Genomic DNA, 19,402 nt, shown 5'->3' with positions numbered 1-19,402 from the left:
TGAAAATTAGCAGAGGTGCTTCTCTGTCGCCCTGGAGCAGCACAGCACCTTTCATTCATCTCCTGACTCTCTGCCATGGCAGGCACCAATGCAGTGGTCCAGCACCTTGATTTTGTTAACTGTCCTGCACTGAGAAACATTAATGTCTTTATTTTGTTATTTTGCCAGAGTCAGCTTTGTTATAACATTTAAAGGTTAGAGAAGTTCTATACATGCAAACATGTTTCCAACAGTGGATGGGAAAGGTTCTCACTTTGCATTATTATGGCTGTGTGCAACAATTCCCCTCTCACTCTGAGTCACTTGCTGTCACCACAGCTTGCCCCGAGCAGCACAGGTTGGGGAGTTCATAGAGGTACACCCCCTGTTCTTGTGGCTGTGACGGCTGCTTTAAACCTGCTTTTTCCTCTAGCCTAGAAGGCAAGACCACGCAAAAAAATCATTGCCGCCTCCTCTTCTCCCACTGTTAGTTCCCTGCGATTACATACAGTGACACCATGTGTAATGTGCAAGGCTCTTCCTGCGCCCCCCCCCCCCCCCCCCAGTATACCAAATTAATGTTTCTGTTGCCCAAACACATTAGCATCTTCCTGGCTTTAGTCTTCAGGCTCTTCAGTTGTACTATTTTTGCGGATGAACTGGTAAAATATTGTCATACAATGAGAAACTTCAAGTGCATGTTCTTGTTTTCTCGATTCATTACTGTTCTCTTCAGGACCCTCATATAAAGATTGCTGATGATTTGACAAATGGGGAACTTCCAGAAGTGGTCTTCAGAGTAGATGTACTACATAAGACAATAAGATATTTTTATGAGAGGATACCTAAGTCCTACACAGTGAAGAGTAAGGCAGTGCATCAATAAAAACCTCTTCAATTGTGAATGGAGAGCCCCGGGCACCTTTCCATGCAGCTCACAGGGAAGGTACCCAGCTGCGTCTTTTGGAAAGAGGCTGTTGGGTACATCCCGAATTCTGCCTGCTGAACGAAACCATAAAATAAGCCTGTGTTATCAGATGAGTTATGTTTTCTGAAAGGATGAGGTTTTCTTTAATAAGTAAATACTTTACATACCGCAGATGTTCTTTTATGTAGGTACTGTAAGTCTTACTAAGTTGGTGAACCACTACTAATTCCATAGCATGTATTGTTAATGGTTTCTCCCAAGGGAGCAGGTGTCGTAGCCCCCTGAAAAATCACTGTAAAAGGGCCCCAGCCCACTTCAAAATACACAGAACACTTTGAATTGGTCTTGGTGTGACTTTGTAACAGTGGCTTTTTCCTTGCAGATATGTCCATCAACCTTGGTGCTATTCCCCTTGCACAGCAAAGACAAGGGCTGGTCACTCAGCAGAGCCAGAGTCTGAGCTCAGAAAATTGCACAGGGAGCAGATCTGAGCTCTTACCTCAATATCATACGCCTGAATTCAGGTGTTTCCCGAAACATCTGTTTACCTGTCTTTGTCTTCAATTAATTTCTGTGGTCCTTGTGGAGTACATCGGAACAGACTGAATAATTTTCCTCCTTTATCAAGCTGCATGTGGAAATGGTGTGCTAAATAGATTGCGAAGATTGTCTCTGGTTTGCCTTTAGCAGTTAGTAATGGTTACCTGTGCCACCTCCAAACAACTATCACTGTGGTTAGCGCTGATTTCTTCTGGGTGTTAGAAAATATGTGCCGAAACTGGTAAGAGAGAAATGCTGATTTGAATTAGTAGGATCAGCCCAAGTGGATGCCAAATACGTTCAGCTTTCATTGGCCTCTGGAATTTTGGAACTTGGTGCTTTTTAACCTTTAGAAAGGATTGAAGAGGTTAATTTCTCCTTTCATTATGTTCTAATAGAGATGTGGGGTTTGGTGTTTCTTTCCCCCCTCCCCCTCTTTCTCCTCAGAACTATACGGAGGAAATGTTTTGATTTCCTTTGTCATAAGGACAGTTATCTCATTCTATGCCCTGTGGTCAAAAGCAGCTTCGTATGTTGGCCAGCTGATTGTAAGGATTTCCTTCCCCAAAAGTATGTCAGCAAACACGAGTATGTCCTGGGGCACCCTGCAATGTGCAGGGTGTGTAAATGACAACAGATAGAAGACGTGCAGTTAGACATGGAGAGGGACTGAGCAAAACAAGTATGAAAGAGGGTCGAGCACACACAGGTTTTATATGGCTTTTAGACAAGTGGACAAAAACAACTTGCAAAGGAACCTCTCATCTGATCAAAAAGAACTTTCATTTCCCTATGTATATTTTTGAGAGACGTAAATGTGGTAAGAAACATTTTGATAGCAAAGTCAAGAGGAAAATATACCTATTAAGATATGTGTGTGTGACCAGTAGAGTTAATACGTATATGCCATTAAAAGGAAATATATCTGTATACATTGTTGCCAAGCTCCTAGAACCACTTTTTATTTTTCATGCTACACGGACAGTGTCACTCTCCTTCCCTAAACATTAATCTTACTGGCGCAAAGGCCAAGTAACATAAAATCTCATGGTGTGGAAGATCTGAGTGGGGCAGGTAATTCCAGATTTTTTAGAACAGTTTTATTCTTTTTGCTTCTGACTATAAAAATCTGGCAATAAACATCTATTTCCCTCGAAATGTATAGCAGTCCTGCACTGTAACCTACTACATGTGGGCTCAAGTAGATGATGATGCTAATGAGAACACAGTTAGCTTTGGCAACTGCCTAATTTTTGCAGGTAAAACCAGGTTTTGCTTGTGCATTGAATATGTCTGCTGCCATAGATGTTTCTGTCTCCCTTTCAGGCACTTGAAAAAAATGAGTCACTAATTCACAGGTGGGGTTTATAGCCTACCTTGTTGCTAGCTCCGAAGAATTCAGTTGCTGAAAAGGCAAAAAATATTTGAAGGGTTAAAAACTAGGGTTAAACGTTGATAATATTTTTATGTCTGCTTGTATGGCTATATTTTAATGGTATCCTTTCATGAATTATGGTGCAGTGTATGTTCATGCTTCCCCAGCAATTCCTCTATTGTGTATGCCTGATAGCCTGGTCCTAATAGCTTTTTGTGCTATTAACACGTCACAGTATGGAAAGACACATTAAAGTATTTTTAATGTGTTTTAACTGTATGGTCCTATTGGGCATGTAGGATGTTGTAGCAGATGGATTTCATGTAAATAACAAGTACATTTAACCTAAAGAAACAGAAAAATATGTCACCTCACCAGGAACCCTTACTTGCAAAGAAGAGCTCTCTCCCTTGCCTTCCCGGTGGCAGCTGATTGAGACATTTATAGGAAACAGATTATTGTTTCATCTTTTAGTGTGCAGAATGTGCTGTGGCCTTATTCATCCATGTAGGAAGATGTCTCACAACTGACCTTAAGAAACAAAGTAAGATGTGAGAAAGCTAGCAAGAGGAGGAAGGGCATGGTGGGGAAGGATGGGAGGGAAACACCATGAGATTGTTTAAATATTCCCCATATGAACAAATTGGAAAATGATGATAATGACCATTAGGTGCATTTTCCTCAGCCTTGAAGAGTTTCCCCTGCATTTTAACTGTTCCATATCTTTTCTTTTTTCTCCTCTGTCAGCTCTAGCGTGCCACAGTTTTCTCGTGTCCTGCTATACATGTGTGTTGTATTATCAGTCCATTGTTGGTGTCTTCCCTCTATGTCAGGTCTGTTTTGCTTGTATGTCATGGAATAGCTTCACTCAGGGTAGTACGTCAGCACATGTGCAAGGAAGCCAGGCAATACCACATTTCTTCAGCTCTGGGTGGGCTTGCTTTTTTAAGAAGTCAGGGACATTTGAGAAATCAGTGTAGTACACTACAAAGCATGCATGATTCAATGATGCTTTTCCTATTTATTTCTTTTTCAGAAATCCTGCCAAATATTACCAGCCAATCAATATGGAGAATGGATGGAGAGCAGCCCTGAAGAGAAAGACTTGGGGATTTTGATGGACAAGAAGCTCAACATGGCCCAACAATGTGCCCTTGAAGCCCAGAAAGCCAACTGTACCCTGGGCTGTGTCAAACGAAGCGTGGCAGGTCAAGGGAGGGGATTCTTCCCCTCTGCTCTGCTCTCCTGAGACCCCCCCCCCCCCCCCGCGGTGCTGTGTCCAGCTCTGGAGCCCCCAGCACAAGGACATGGACCTGTTGGAGCGAGTCCAGAGGAGGGACGTGAGGATGATGGGAGGGCTGGAGCCCCTCTCCTGTGCAGGCAGGCTGAGAGAGTTGGGGTTGCTCAGCCTGGAGCAGAGAAGGTTCCAGGGAGACCCTGCAGCACCTGCCAGTGCCTAACGGGGCCGACAGGAAAGCTGGGGGGGCTTTTGACAAGGGCCTGTAGTGATAGGCAAGGGGGAATGGCTTTAGGCTGAGAGAGGGGAGACTGAGATTAGATATCAGGAATAAATTCATCACTATGAGGGCGGTGAGACACCAGCCCAGGCTGCCCAGAGCAGCTGTGGGTGCCCCATCCCTGGCAGTGCCCAAGGCCAGGCTGGACGGGGCTGGGAGCAGCCGGGGCTGGAGGAAGGTGTCCCTGTCTGTGGCAGGGGGGGTGAAACTAGATGACCTTCAAGGTCTCTTCCAACTCAAACCATTCTGTGATTCTATGAATATGTTATTAATTCTTCAGTTTATCTTTGTAGTAATCTGTAAGCAATACTGAATTTTTATTGATACATTTTTACCAAAAACACACTGCAGTTTGCACGCTGCTTGCAATCATTTACAGAAATTTGGTGTTGCAGCAGGTGGCAAAATCCAGCATGTGATGTGGTTCCTGTCTTCTGTCAGAAAGGGTTATAAGTAACCAGTGAATTTGAAAGTTTGGATCGGAAAGGCAGTTAAGGACTGCTTATAGACTTCTGGGAATATGAGCATAAATACTGGTTTTTCTGTTTAGGTCTTTCTAAGTGAGTTGTGCGATGAGAAGTTATTACATAGTAGACTCAGAATGAGTAAATGCAATAAGTTGGCCTCGTCAGCCAAAGTGCAGCTCTGTCAGAGCCCTAAATGGTTAAGTGAAACAAAGGGAGAAGAATTTGGTGTTCTCAGATATAGCGTGGGAAGAAAGCAAACCAAAAGAATCCTGTGATTTTTTTTTTTTTTTTTTCCTGGAGTTTATATATGTATGTACTTTTAAAATGGAACTTCTTTTTAAAGGAAAGATAGGGCAACTTGGGTTGCTCTGCCTCTCCAAAGTATAATCGTGGAAAAGGAATTCAGCAGCTTTATACAGTAATAACAGCGTTCCCTGTCCTTGTTCTTCTGTAGTAAGTCTGCTATACATACAACATTTTGTACTACTTTTTTCTGTCAATCCACTCAGCCAATTGTTCATAGATAAACGCATTTGAAAACCTTGATAATCTTGCCTATTTGGCATCTATGAAAAGTGGGTAAATGCTATGGTGTTCAAATTAGAAACTATTACATTCTCTCTGTCCTTGCCCTTGATTATAGTTATTGCTAACCTTGGTATTTCAAATATTTTGTTAGGCTCCCTCCATGCTAATTTTTCCTCTGTCTTTGTAATATGGCCTTTTTACAAGTTCCCTGGGAACAAAATTTCTGCCTGGGTACTAGAGACCTGCCACGCAAAGGACACACTGGTTGCAAGTGTAAATGAGCTATGGCTCTGGATAAAGGGATGCTCCCTGTGGCTGGGACCCCTTCTCTGGCAGAAAAGAGCAGTGGGGATGGAAATCCGTGGGCTAAGCAGGAGGGTGCACCATGCTTCTGGGAGCTCCCTTTGCCTGTGGCTGCCCGTGGCACTGGAGTGCAAAGAAACATTACAGAGCTGAGGGGAGGAAAAAACCAGCTCGGAGAACGAGTGGAAAGGCGGGGTTTGCTGCACAACGCTGCGCTTAAAGAACGGGGATCAAACAAGGGTGATGTGTCCTCACACCCATTTCCTTGACTTTCCCTGAAGGCAGCAATGTTTATTCAATCTGTATTTCAGCCCAGGCCTCCAACAGTCTAAAGCTTGAAGAAAATTACCCGTCTTTTGTGTTTTGTTATAGTCTTTATCTGTACTGTAAATAAGGCGTCCACACCACCTGCGCTGAGGGCTACTGAATTGCCCTGGGGAGGCTAGCATCTCTTCCCAGTGACTGTGGAAAGAGTCTAGAAAGATTACTCTCCCAAGGAAGGTGTCTAAAAAGCTCGTCCATAGCTAAAGGTTATCCCCTTCCCCCCAGTACACCTTCTTTTTATACCATTTGCCACTGTGATATTTTGGAACAGAAATATTTTGTCTGGTTTCTCCCTTAAGAAAGTTATATTTGGAGACTACTGTACAAGAGAAAAAAAAATCTCTTCAAACTGATGCAGAGTATTATTATTTTTTTTTACTTGCCTTGGCTTATTTTTATAGTTCTGCCTTTCTTCCTCCTCACCAGATTGTTTATACTTAAAAAGAAATAAGCCTTCTGCTTGTTGCATAGTCAGTTCTCTTTACATTTTTCTTAAGTTAACATTGGTTTCTGTTGTCCTTTTCCATGTTTAGACATAGCCAGGATAAATTTCAATGACAGCCCTTCCAACTGTTTCTAAATATTTCTCACTTTTCTCACCGACCAATTTCCATATGTGATAAAAATTCAGATCAAAATTCCATCAGGCGTTCTCTCCATCCTTCCAGCCATCATCCCCAAAGCGAAGGGGTTCAGTTTGTTCAGGTGGAGCGGGCTTTCTACGCCCCCAGCCCCAGCAAATCTGTTGGGCGTGGGAGGCCGGTGGAGCACACTGCCCACGGCCACCTGCTCTGCCAGGAGGCTCAGCACCGCACCAGCGCAGTGCCAGGGCGCCAGCTCGGGGTGGGAGTCTGCAGCAGGCACAGATCGCTGGAGATGTGTCACTGCACTTCTCCCTCGCTTGCTCTCCCCTGGGTAACCTTGGCTGACAAAGATAAAGCCTGGTAATGTTTTTTTTTTCTTTTTTTCTTTTTTTCCTGTTTTGGGTGTGTGTGTGTGTGAGATTTATTATTATTTTTTTAGTCTCCCTCCTGGCGAATTATTTGTTCACCTTTACCTATAGACATTCAGTCAGGTATAAGAGTACAGCCATAGTTTTCTAGCTGGACCGAAACTTGTGTAACGCAGGGTATGATTACTTCCTCAGTAAATTGGTTAGCAATGTGCACAAACCTTGCTGTTGGAATAATAGCATCTATAGTGGAGGTGTGACCATCGGGGAGGAGGCTTCGTCGCTCCTACTAGGACAGTATTTTGATGTAGACAAAGCCGTAAACAAGGTCTCATTGGGCGCTTTTGTAAAACAATGCAAGCAGCACCAAACCAGAAAATAACCCACCAAAAAAAAACCCCAACAAAATCCCCCCACCCCCACAAAAAACCCCAACTCGACCCCAAACTTCAGGTCTCACGTATGAAAAATGGAAGCTAGAGGCTCTGTTTGCTATATAAGCATCTAAGTAGCATCAGCAGGTTGAGTGTGGCTCTTCAGCTGCACTGCCTGCAGACACTGCAGCTTTGCTGTCTCCAGCCTCTCTGATCTTGGAACAGGGACTCAGGGGGGAGAGAGAGAGGGATGCCGGATCAGCTGCAGCCTGGCATTAGGAAATTTTGCAATGCATTATTGCAACTCTGGCATTTCAAACTGGAAATCATGAATAGCCCTCAAAAACAGTTGTCCTGGCATCTCCCCTTACTCACTGGGAAATGAGTTTTCTCTCATGGAAGACAACAAGACTCATAAAATAGGAATTAGGTCACTGATTACTGTTTTAATATTAGCTGAGAGACCTTCTCAGTTATCTGTTAGGTTAATTGCAATTCCATGCATTAAGTTGCCCTGAAATGTCATTATTATTGATTCCCCAAACCTGCAGAACTTTATAATGCCAGGATCTAATCAAACATATGTTGACTAAATACAGATTGCCCCAGATTAGCCTGCTATCTCTACTGGAAGAATGCAGGGCAGCTTACAGTACATCTTCCCCAGGCTTTGCAGTGTGGATGCCTGAATTTGCCCAGGGGGTTTCGGGGTGGTCTGCAGCCTGTCAGAGAGTGCAGGATGGGCTGTGTACTAAGCCCAGTTCTCCTGCAGCCATCTCAGAAAGCCTGGCTGATACCCTCTCTCTTTACCTCTTTTACATTGTTCTTTCTTTTTTTTTTTTTTTTTTTTTTTTTTTTTTTCCCTGCAGACAAATTTAAAAGCCTCTACTTTTACTCTTCAACCCATAGTGTTGTACCATCTGATGTGGGTCACGACTGCTTTCTCTGGGACGGCTCTTCTAGTCTTGAAAAGCACAGCTGTGCTTAGTGTTCTTTGGGTAAAATCGCAAGCCTGGAGATGACTCGGTGCAGTCTGACCTTCACATCAGCCAGAGATGTTTGCAGCATCAAACAGCATTTGGTACCAGGATCAGTGATGCAGGGAGCATGTCAGACAACGGACTGGACCCGGGTCTGGGGAGGTAACTGCTGCTTTGCAGCTGTTCCTGCGGTATGTATCTGATCTCTTAGGAACCTGGGCTGTGGGGAGGGAGGTGGGGGACCGCGTGGCTGTCAGGACGCAGACATTTGAGCATGCGGACATGGATGTCTGTAGGGGCAACAGGCTGGTGCATGTGTTGCGGAACAGCCACCCTAAAAGTACTTTTGCATGACCAGGTATGGTGGCATGGTCTCTGAGGTCAAATGGGTCCTTTCCATGGACTTTAACAGCAAGGACATAATTATTTTATTGTCCTGGGGGGGGGTGGGGTGGGGGGGGAAAGAGCAATAGTAATACTTTGTTTATTCTGATTTTTTTTTTTCCTTCTACCTAAATTTCTTCACAAGTTAGCTAAGAGCGCTGCTATTCAAAACAATCTTATGAGTATTCCTTAAAAGCTTAAATGTTTGTATTTTAAAAACAATAAATGGCGTAGCGTACAGACCGTTGTCTTTCTGGTGTGAGACACAGAAGCTTAGCATCAGAGGTACAGTACCTACAGAATAACATGGATTTATATTGGGCTGTAACAGTAATAATGTTGAAGGGTTCGCAATCCTGCAATGTCCCAATGATTTCTGGTAATAATATCATCACTTTGCAATGCCTTCTATTTTCATTTATTTTAATTGTCAAATAAATAAGGAGCCCAAGTTTTAATACTTTGTGAATAGTATTCCCTAAATGAGAGTAATGTGGTATACTACTTTGACCTTTTCAATATTGTGTGATTTGGTTGGCTGGTCTTTCTATTTATAGCTGCGCTGAGTGGTACGGCATGAGTGAGTGGATACCAGCTAATGAAAATACAGAATGTTGGAAAAGTCAAGTGAAGGCACTGTGTTAGAACATAATATAGTATTTCACATAATGTATAGCGTTAAGTATTGAAATTCTGATAAATCATTCTTGTGACAAAAGGTATAATGAGATTAGAAACTGCAACAAAAAAATTAATCCTTTCTAATGACATAGATTGTGCCTAGGCGGGGAAATGGTGTGAATTAAACTTGATCTCATTATACCCCTCTATTTGTAATCTCATTTTCCTCCTCAGATGCTTCACTTAAGAAGGCAACAGTGTGTGTGTGTGAGATTTGGCGTGATGCATTTCTATATTTGGGAAAAAAGTTATTTAATCCTTCATCTTCAGCACACCTGGAAGCGGGCAATCCTCGAAGCAGGGGGAAACTTCCCGCCCAAGATCTGGAATTGATTCTTCTGGTTCTTATTCAAAGCTCTGCAGAACACAACCAGTGTTGACTGGCTCCGTAAATCTTCTCTGTTCCAGCAGTCTCAGCCCATCGAAAGCCTGTTCCAGGCTGTGAGGAGAGACACGTGCAGAGCAATTAGAGCAGAGACCCCTGCCGCCAGGGCACAGATGGCAAAGATGAGGATTCGGCCACCAGCGCTGGACGGGGGCTGTGGTTGGAACATAGCACACCTGCAGCGGACCTGGGAGCCTCCCAGCCAGCCATTACCCTCTGGATCATGATTTTTTTACTCACCTCCTCCGTGAAGCAGATGGCTCAGTGGGAGCCAGGAGGGAAATGAAGAAACGCTTTGGAACAAGTTATGTCTCTTCTCTTCCCCTGTTTACCATATTCTTTCAGATACGCTGGCTAAGTACTAAATGATTGCACTCCAGGCTCTGACAGATTTTAGCTGTGTTCATTTGTCCTGAGAGGACAGAGGGTGTAAGAAGAACCTGCTTGTTCCTGCAAAACGTGAGGACGTGCAGGAGCAGCTTTCCCAAGGTGTGCACACACGCACAGCTCAAGTCACGGCTGAAATAACAGAGGCCCAGCCCAAAGTTCTTGTGTGATCTCCTGTCTCCTCACTGAGAAGGAAAGAAATAATGTGGAATTCGGGTTTTAAGCTGCTGTCAGGCCTGGAAATACAGGGATTTCTTTCTCAGCCTTGGACTAGGAATATGCATGAGCAAGTAATGAGACATTTAGGAGCTCAGATTAGTCTCTTCTCTTAGTAACTTCCTTCTTCCCACACCTCCGAACACTCTAACCAGTCCTTCCCTCTTCACAATCCACCTCCAGCATTTGAGCAACATAGAAGCTTCCAAAACGCAAGTGCTTTCAACAGGAATCCATCCACCGCAAGCAACTGCCCAGAGAGGGAAGGTGTGGGGAGAGCTGGATGACAGAAACAAGCTTCTGCCCCAGCTCAGGCAGCGGGGCCGGGGAGCAGCTCCTGCGCATTGCACACAGCCTCCAGCGTCCTGCCCGTGCCACCCTAGCTGTGTAATTAATAGCTGCTGTATAATTGCAATGCACAATTCAATCCTATGTTTTTTCCTGGTTTTGTCTCGGTCGGTTCACGGCTTGCACACCGCTCATCAGAGGGTCTCTGTGCCATGGGAGACTCACGGGAAACGTACTGCAGGTGTGCCCATGTCTTTGTTATCAGCCCCACCACTCTCCTGAGCTCCCTCTCCATATCCACTTACCCACCACTCATTTGCTTCCAGCTATCCTGCTCATTCCTGTTTTCCATCTCTTTCCCAGTCTGTCTCTCGACGGCCACTGAACAACTTGTTGCATCCCTCCTCCACTCACCTGGTTTTTCTCTCTTCCCAGTTGTCGGGCTCTGCTTCCCACACTGTTTGTGTGGACCCCCCAACACCAGCCCCTGCCCATCTGTTTGCTTACTGCAGACACTGGGATCTCCCTGTTGTCCTCCTCTCCACCGCCCCAGCCCGGCATAAGTCTAAGCAGAAGAGCACCAGGTGACACCCACCCTGCCCAACTCCTGCATGCCGGCCAAGCCACCCATCGCTGAGAGCTGAGGTGCTAAACTGTGAGTAGCTTTTCCTAAGAATAAGTTGGTAGTGAAGGTAAGGGAAAATCTACACAAGCTTTTAAGGTGGTTGATGCAGCACAGATTGTCACAAGAACAGCAATGAGTACAATTTAACTCAAAAAATTCCTCCTACCATATTTCAGTTCCCCTCGTCAAAGCATGGCATGAATAACTGGATTTTTCTTCAATTAATCATTTATAATTTCTTCTAATCTGGGCAAAGTTCTGTGGGTGCGTGGTGTATCGTATCTATATTCTATATGCTACAGAGCTAACGAACTTGAGGCAGACACTGGCATAGAACACAAAAGTTTGGCAAAGCCATTAGCGGCTGAAAATACATTCAAAATGCAAAGTGTTGGGCAACTTCAGTATTATACAGTAGTAGCAGTGATGCCTCTAGTAAACACTTCGTTGGCTGGAAAGAGCATTCAGGAAGGCATATGACTGTGGGTTATGCAGGGTCAGAAAACTTACTGCTCACTGAAAACTGCTACCTTGTACAGTTCTTGTGCCCATGAAGTGACCAAATGTGGGAACGTTATGCCCTGTTTTTTTAATTACAGGTGCCTTGAAGGTGGATTTTGTTCACACAAAAAATGTGGTAGATCTCCCTCTCCTACCCCACCTCCCCCCAGTTTCTAGAAACTTTATGATTTTTAGCTGTCAATGAGGAGGAAATCAGTAACACAAATTATTTTTTGGTTACAGAAATATCTGGATTTAAAGAATGTTGCCACAGTGTCACATCATCTCCTGGTCAAGTGGTATGTCTATGAAAAAAAATCTCTTCTGTGAAGGTAAGGAGGAGAAGTTGTATCATAGGAATTTTTGTTGTGTACATCAGTAGGGAAAAAAATGCTGTCTAGCTTTTGATGAGCCACTGGAGATAAAGAAGTGGCCCCTGTGAGGAAACTGGGGAAACTGATGTCTTCCCCCTCCCCACCATTTTCCTACATTTTTGCAAAGCTGTTGCATGTGTTTGTGTCTACTCTCCTCTGGGTGTGGGTAGGTGTATTATGCATATATCTGTTCAGGCGTTCGTGTATTTCACACGGAGTTCTGCAACGCAGAGAAGAGGCTGGTTTTTTGATAGAAAACTTCATAAAAGCCAAGAGTTCTAGTATTTAAAGGGTGCCTACAAAGGAGATGGAGACTCTCTTTTTACAAGGAGCCACATGGACAAGTGGAGGAGGGGTAATGGGTTCAGGTTACTCCTGGGGAGATTCTAATTGGGCGCAAGAGGAAAATTTTTCACCATAAGAACACCAGCCATTGAAATAATGTCCCCAGGGAAGTGGTGGATTCCCCAGCACTGGACACTTTTAAGATTTGGCTGGACAGGCTGCTGGGCCATCTAGTCTAGCCCGTGCCTTTGCCAAGAAAAGTTGGACCAGATGATGTTTGAGGTCTCTTCCAACCTGGTGTTCCATGACTCTATGAAATTTATTTTCATTTTGCCTTGTCTGCCAGACAGCAAACCTGGCTGCTTCCCTGCAGCTGTCTGGCCAGTCCCTCACGGCCTGGTCTAGGTCTTGGTGGGGTCCCTCACCAGACCCCAGACCTGGGGGCACTGTGAGCTCACTCTTCTTGCTTGTCTCCACCTCCAGGCTGTCTTCAGTTGCCCAAAGCAATTTTCTCCCTGGGCTTCCCAGCCACTACTGCTGACTGTGCCCGGAGGCTTGAGGTGCCAGGGAAGGGGGATCCTGAGCCAGGGGCAGTCCTGGACAGCCAGGGCACTGGGACAGACGCTCTGTTGCCAAATATACTGTATACTGGCAGTATTTGCATTTCTCAAGTTTTGTTTTGCGCAAGCCCAAAGGAGAACAAAGTAGCTTTAAGAGCAAGGAGAGTCCTTTTGAGGACAGATCTCCTTTTTGTTTTGCTTTTTACTTCACCTCTTGCTAGGTGAATCCTTTTTGCCTGTTTTGTAACGAGGTTAGTGGAACGGGGTGCAACTCAGAAAGCCACTGTGACCTGGCATAGTCCTTCAAGCCCTCAGCAAAAGGTACCCCTTTGTCAGCTGCAAGCGCTTATCTTTGTAAGGGCCTGTGCTCTGGCTGCTGCTGTGGTGCTGGGGTTGAAACGGTGAGCCCTGCTTGCCTGGTTCTCTCCCTGCTGTATCTTTGAACCCCAGTAATCCTCCCTCTGCCAAATCTACCCTTTTCCATCACTGGTGCCAGAAGGTCACCTTCTGGGAAGGGTTTGTGAAGCGACCACATGTACAGCATGTGTGCAGTCTTCCACCTCTTGTCTCAAATACATGAGGAAATACCACACCTACCATTCCTGCCCTATCTTGCCCTTCAGGTAGAAAACCAAAAAGATATCCAGAAACTCCACAATTACCATGCATTACCATGTTACAGGAAGATAAAACTGAAATGTATTGATATATCTGAAAAAAAAAAAAAAATATCAAGTCTCTGTATTGAGGAGAAGTGGTGGTTATGGGGCTGGGGGGGTGGGGGTGGCTTGTGGGTTTTCATTTAAATTGGATGGAAACTGAATTATACTGTGTCAAAAGGCCACCTCCAGCTGGAAGCACAGCCTCCATACCCTTCAGTATGCCTTCACAGTTTTCCCCGCTTTCAAAAAAGAGAAACTTGGTTTTGCAGCAAAACTATCATTTAACATAAAAAAAAATAGAATGAGTTTTAAGTTAATATCAAGCTTGTTATTTTTCCTTTTTCTGCACTTGTGGGATTAATGATGCTTTGTGTGATTTCTCTTCATTGCAGGCCCATCTCCCCACCCTCCACCAGAGCCATTATGGAGATATTCATACCTAGCTGGATAAATGCACCCACAGCTTTTGTCTCAATGTACATTCATCTGCTGATTAAGTAGTTTTCTGGCAGCATTATGTCTGGTTAAATATGTTTATTTCTAAATTCACTGCACCAAAATAGAATGCAATTAACAGTGCAAAATGACTTTGAATCATTATCATTATATAAAAAGACTAAAGTACAGTTTTGAACTGTCTGCAGAATCCTTAGGAGATGTAAAGGTCTCTTGCTTTGGAGGACTTCTGAAATATTAGTCCAAATTCAATACCTGCAACAATGACCCGAAGACCTAAAATCAATGAGCCTGCTTTGCTCTGTTCTGAAAACTTGTGCAACAGGCAATTTATAAATCTCTTTCTTTTGTCAGATAGTTTTACTGTCTTAATGATGTTTGAATGTAGCATATACTTAGTGCATTTAGAAAAAAAAAAGAAAAAAAAGAAAAACTCTTCAACTGAAGTCCTTCCTAATTTGTCACATGCCTTAGCGATGAAAATGAATGTAAATGACCGGTCTCGTTTTATGGCAGTGACATACCACCTCGAGCTGTTGGGGAGGTCTGAGAGCATCACCTGATCCTCCTCACCCCCGAGACCTGTTGAAACAGTGCCCCTCAAACCTTTACCATAGCGTGAAATTTTTATACAGAGTAAGTCACGTTCAACTCAGTCTGGACAGTAAAGTCCTTCAGCATCCATTTCAGAAGCAAAGATGACCTGCTCAGTTATCCAAATTCATATTCAATTAGTAGTTAAGAATTCCTAATTTAAATACCTCTAGGGAAAACATAAGCTCTTTAGAAGAGATACTTCGACAAGTTAAGCATGATTCATATTAACAGCAATTTGTCAAAGCTTGGTTTCACTGAAGATTACATCTGTTGTTAAGAAGTGTTAACTTGAATAGGCAGAGACTGTGGTGATTACATGTATGATCTACACCCTGGGGGAGCTGCTCTGTGTTGTTATTATTTGAGGCAAGTTCATGCTGTACTACTGGATTTGGATGGAAAAACTTCAAAAATGTGGTGGTGTTTACACTGAGCGTCAGAGTTGTGATGGTTTCCAAATCGTGCTTGAAGTGGTTTGTATAAAATGCACTGGGACTATTTGTCCCCTCTTCTGGGGGGAGGGTTTATGGGCAATTTAAATCAAACTGCAAAACATGGAACACACCCTAAATTACACTTGGTAGATTGTAGGATTTTCTACGGTGAGGCACGGCAGGGCTTTTTAAAAAGGGGGGGGGGGGGGGGGGGGGGAATTGGGTTGGGTTGGTTTTTTTTTTCTTCTTTTTTTTTGCACCTATGCTTGAAAGAGCACATCTTTCAAAACCTGGGAACTGATGTTGATGTAAGCCTTCGGGATGGGAGCCAAAGCCAGCTGTCAGTGTAGGTGCCAGGAAGGCAATCCTGCTGCCATAATGCTTCCCCTGCCTCAGTGTTTCATCTTCCTCCTGGAAAGAGATACCGCGGCAGCCGCTGCCGAGGGGATGGGTAAACATTGGGAAACCGCTGGCCTGTGACAGCTTGGCTGGGGGACTGCTCTCTGGCAGGCTTCCAGTTTGCACATCTTTTCTAGGTGCTGATCCCATCTCTGCCCCTGCAGCACAGGGCTTCACACCATCACAGAAGCAGTAACAGGACCAGGGCTGACTCAGGCTCAAGAATCCTGTTACAGTGAGAAAGCGCTTTGTTTTTTTGCCATCGATCCCTTTTATTTAGGGGGAACAAAGAAAAAAAACAGAATTAAGCAAAATTTGAGCTTGAAAATCAGTTGTTTCAATCAATTTTATTTTTTTTTTCCATAGTACCTTACTGTTCTTGTTCTGAATGCATATTTCCTTATTTTCACTCGGGATGGCACGACCCTGCTTGGGGCTCTTGCAGCCCAGGGAGCTGCCAGGGACTCCCATGTACAGTGGGATGTAGTATTCAACTGGGAAGCTCACTGCAGGGGCATAGATGGAAAAGGAAAAAAACATAACTTTTATGAGCTGTTATAATAAATGTAAAAAATATTTTTTTGTTTAGGCTTAGTTGTTTGGTTGGGTTTTTTTCTTTTATGTCTGTACCTTTATATTTTCCAGTTGAAAAACAGATCAACCTTCTGTGGAAAGCAAACATTTCTAAGAGAAAAGCTTAGTTCGAAAGTTAATTTTCTTGCAGAGTTTCTTGTGAAACTTTTCAGCCATCCACAGTATTAAAATTTCAAAATTAATTATTCTTTTCCTTCCTCTTAAAAAATCTAATTTAGTATTTGTTAATAAATAAAAAGGATCAATGTGGGCAGCGATGTAGTAACAAAATGAAAGAAGTTAAAGAAAACCACTTTCCTATTTTTCCATTATTTCCCTTGTTACGTGTATATTATACTGTGCTGTCTTTTATCAGCGTGGGCCTGGGCTGTGAAACTAAATCAATAACCACTGTACCTAAATTGAACTGTGAAGCGTGAAAAAAAAACCCTAAAAAAAAAAAAACAACTAAAAAAATCCCAAAAAACCCCCAAAGCCTCACACTAGTACTATTTTTTTCCTTTCATTTCTTATTTATTTTGCCTTGTCTTTGTGCTGCAATCTATGCTTGTTCCGAATGAGCACCGTTGGATAGAGCACACTATCACATAATTCATGTGATGCTGTGCAGCTCTTTTGCACTCAGAAGATACTGTTGGAAATGTTGAAATGATTTTCAAGCAACTGAAAATTTCCATCTTTTTTCATGGAGCATGACTAACTGAGTGTAACGTGGTTTGCTGTGAGGAAAAAAAGGTGTGGTTTTGGTGAGGTTTAATAAAGAACACAGCAAGACTTTCCTTAATCGTGTCCTTACCTTATTTTCCAGCACACGGACAATTGTACAAATTGGAAAAGAAAAAATAATTGTTGAGGCTGAGCCAGTGGCGTCACGAGTGAGGTGAGCAAGCTCTCGTGTGAAAATACCGGGTTTGCCCATGGATGGATGAAGTGCAGCTGGGTCTGATGGAGCACAGGAGGGTTTCCTGCACCCTGGGTTTGGAGTCCCCGTTCCATGCCCAGTCTCAGCAGGCACAAACGCCCAGCAGCCGCGGTGCAGCCTGGCTACCCTGCATCCTGCACCCACCAACTGCCCTGCTCCACCCTCACCGTGTCCTCTTCTGCTACCCTGAGGGTTTTTTCTCTCACAAAAACTTGAGGCTTGCTTTGAAAAAGATTCAGTTGGACAGGAACATGTGTTAAATAAAACAAAAGTATGAAAAACCTCATAAAATGCTGTCTGCTGTATATCGTGTTCCAAAGCTTTATACACTCCACAGGAACAGCAGTTCACAGCACACATGGTGGTGTTCTGGGTTTTGGGCTTTTTGCAGACTTTTGTTATTTTTTCCTGTTGGAATTTACTCTGAAACTGAGCAAAATTAATTATTAAGTGACCTTGTGTAATAGCTGTTTATGCACTGAATTTATCAATGGTTTTGATCATTGTATTTATTTACATTGTTTATTAAAGTAGTTAACCAGCTAATAATAATGTTGAATATGAATTTATACTGGCAGAAGCTGACTTTTTTCATTTTTCCCTCCTCTCCTTTTTACATGCGTTCCTGACCTGGACTTTATCCTTGTGATTTTGTTGGCATCCACTGAAGAATGAGCTGGATTGATGGGATGGTGCTGTCCTTTACCTAGCTGCCCTGGCTTTGGACCACGTTGCAGGTGGGCCACTGCTGCCGGGGCTCACTGAGCGGGCTTCAATGTGCTGGTGCACACTGCATGGGTCTCCTGTCCTGCTTCTGCAGGATACTTATCCCTGGATCCCGTTCCATGTGAGGACACCTGCATATCAGGGCATTTTCATAGGGATGCTGTGGTCCCTCTGTGCAGCTAGTGCACGGGGTGGGGGGGGTGGAGGGAGTTAAAAAATTGCATGTCAGCAGGTAAGGTTCCTGTTTTGCCTTCAGTGAAGTAAGCTCCTGCTGTGTCTCTCCAAAATGATACCTTTTGGGGGTTTTATTTATTGCTAGTTGGAAAGAACAACAACAAAATATAAACTGCTGCAATATTTGTCTCTCTGAATCTAGCTGCTCCTAGACCTGTGTTTATGTCCTGGAGTTCAGCCATACGATGCCCTCTTAACCAGGGCGTTAGAAATGTACTTTGCTCAACTTTTACTCTTTCAGCATACACTAAAACTCAGGACAGGCTAAAGGATGCACAGCATTTGACTGGGGTGGCTGGGTTGAGGTGTGGCTGTGTTGGCGGTTACGCTGATGCATGCAAGGCACCCTGAAGTGTGGTGAGCAACGGCAAGGAAGGATAGGGGGAAAATATCTCAGCAGCAGCAGAAACAGGCCACATGTCTACAGCCTTCCTCCATGAATGGTCTCAACTCCAACTCAGTTTTTGTTGGACTTACGGGTCCTGCATTAGACTAGAAGTTAAGCATCTTGAAAGTCTCCAAGAACAGATATCCCTCAGCCTCTTAGGGCACTTGCTCCAGTGGGCGACCAGCTTCGTGGTGAAGAATTTTGTTTCTCTGCACCCACTTACAACTGTCTTTGCTGCCATGCAGTCATTACCTCTCAACCTTTCAGGCTCAGATACTGAGAAGTCCAGGTCTCTTATCTACAACCCCCTCAAGGCAGCTGAAGGCAGCAACTAGCTCCTTCAGCCTTCGCTTCTCCAGGCTGAAATGTTCATGTTCACATTTAGTACACATGCTCTCAGATCTGGAATAATTATTTTCACATAATATCTCATTTGAAATAATTAGTGAGCATTTAAAATGCTTTTTTTACTGGATTTGATCGCTTCCTTGAGTCCTTTTGTTCCTGAGGCCAAAGAATGGCCTTACCAAGTCAAGTCTATCCTCATGGCTCTCTGCCTAAGCAAACCTGAAATGGAACCAGCATAAGAAATGAAAAGGGCATTTTCTGTGCTTAACCGTGTCCTCCTGCTGAGTAGGAGCTCAAAGAGGCTGGGGTTAATGGCAGAAGTCAAAGGCTCCAGGAATTGTAGCTGGGTCTTTTTTTCCCCTCCCCTTCTCTTCCACCTTTCTACAGGCTTTCAAAAGAGGCGGTTGCTGCCAGCCCCGCTCCCTGCAGCCCTGCCCGGGAGGACTGCTGGCCACGGAGGGCTAGCAGCTTTGCTAACGCACCTGCTCCTCTGGAGGAGCCTGACCTCAGGCCTTGGAGGATGCTCTCCTGGAGGGTCAGTGGACTGATTGCTCAGCCCAGCTGTCCTCCTCCTGCTCTGGGTGTGTGTTGGCTACAGACATACCAAGCCCTGTTCCCAGCTTCCTTTTCTCCTTGCCGTTACAGGACAGCATTCCACTTTCTCCTTTAGATAATACAGGTCATTGGAG

The 19,402-nt window shown here is 44.1% G+C and overlaps 1 long non-coding RNA gene across 2 annotated transcripts in view; it reads left to right on the top strand.

Annotated features, from left to right (window-relative positions):
- The first annotated feature begins 258 nt into the window (after window positions 1-258).
- The window catches only part of LOC308071919, a 41,123-nt gene continuing 21,979 nt past the window's right edge, over window positions 259-19,402 (top strand). Inside the window, exons 1-3 of one of the 2 annotated variants that reach the window (XR_013931385.1) lie at window positions 259-12,066; window positions 16,904-16,975; window positions 17,688-17,864. This is a non-coding gene — a long non-coding RNA (uncharacterized lncRNA). Of the gene's footprint in view, window positions 12,067-15,341; window positions 16,976-17,687; window positions 17,865-19,402 lie in introns of those variants that run through there. The other variant, XR_013931386.1, reaches the window with a different exon arrangement.

This window comes from Falco punctatus, assembly GCF_963210335.1.
Source record: "Falco punctatus genome assembly, chromosome: 12".
In the NCBI taxonomy this organism is placed as follows: Eukaryota; Metazoa; Chordata; class Aves; order Falconiformes; family Falconidae; genus Falco; species Falco punctatus.
This window is presented reverse-complemented; position numbering and strand designations above follow the sequence as displayed.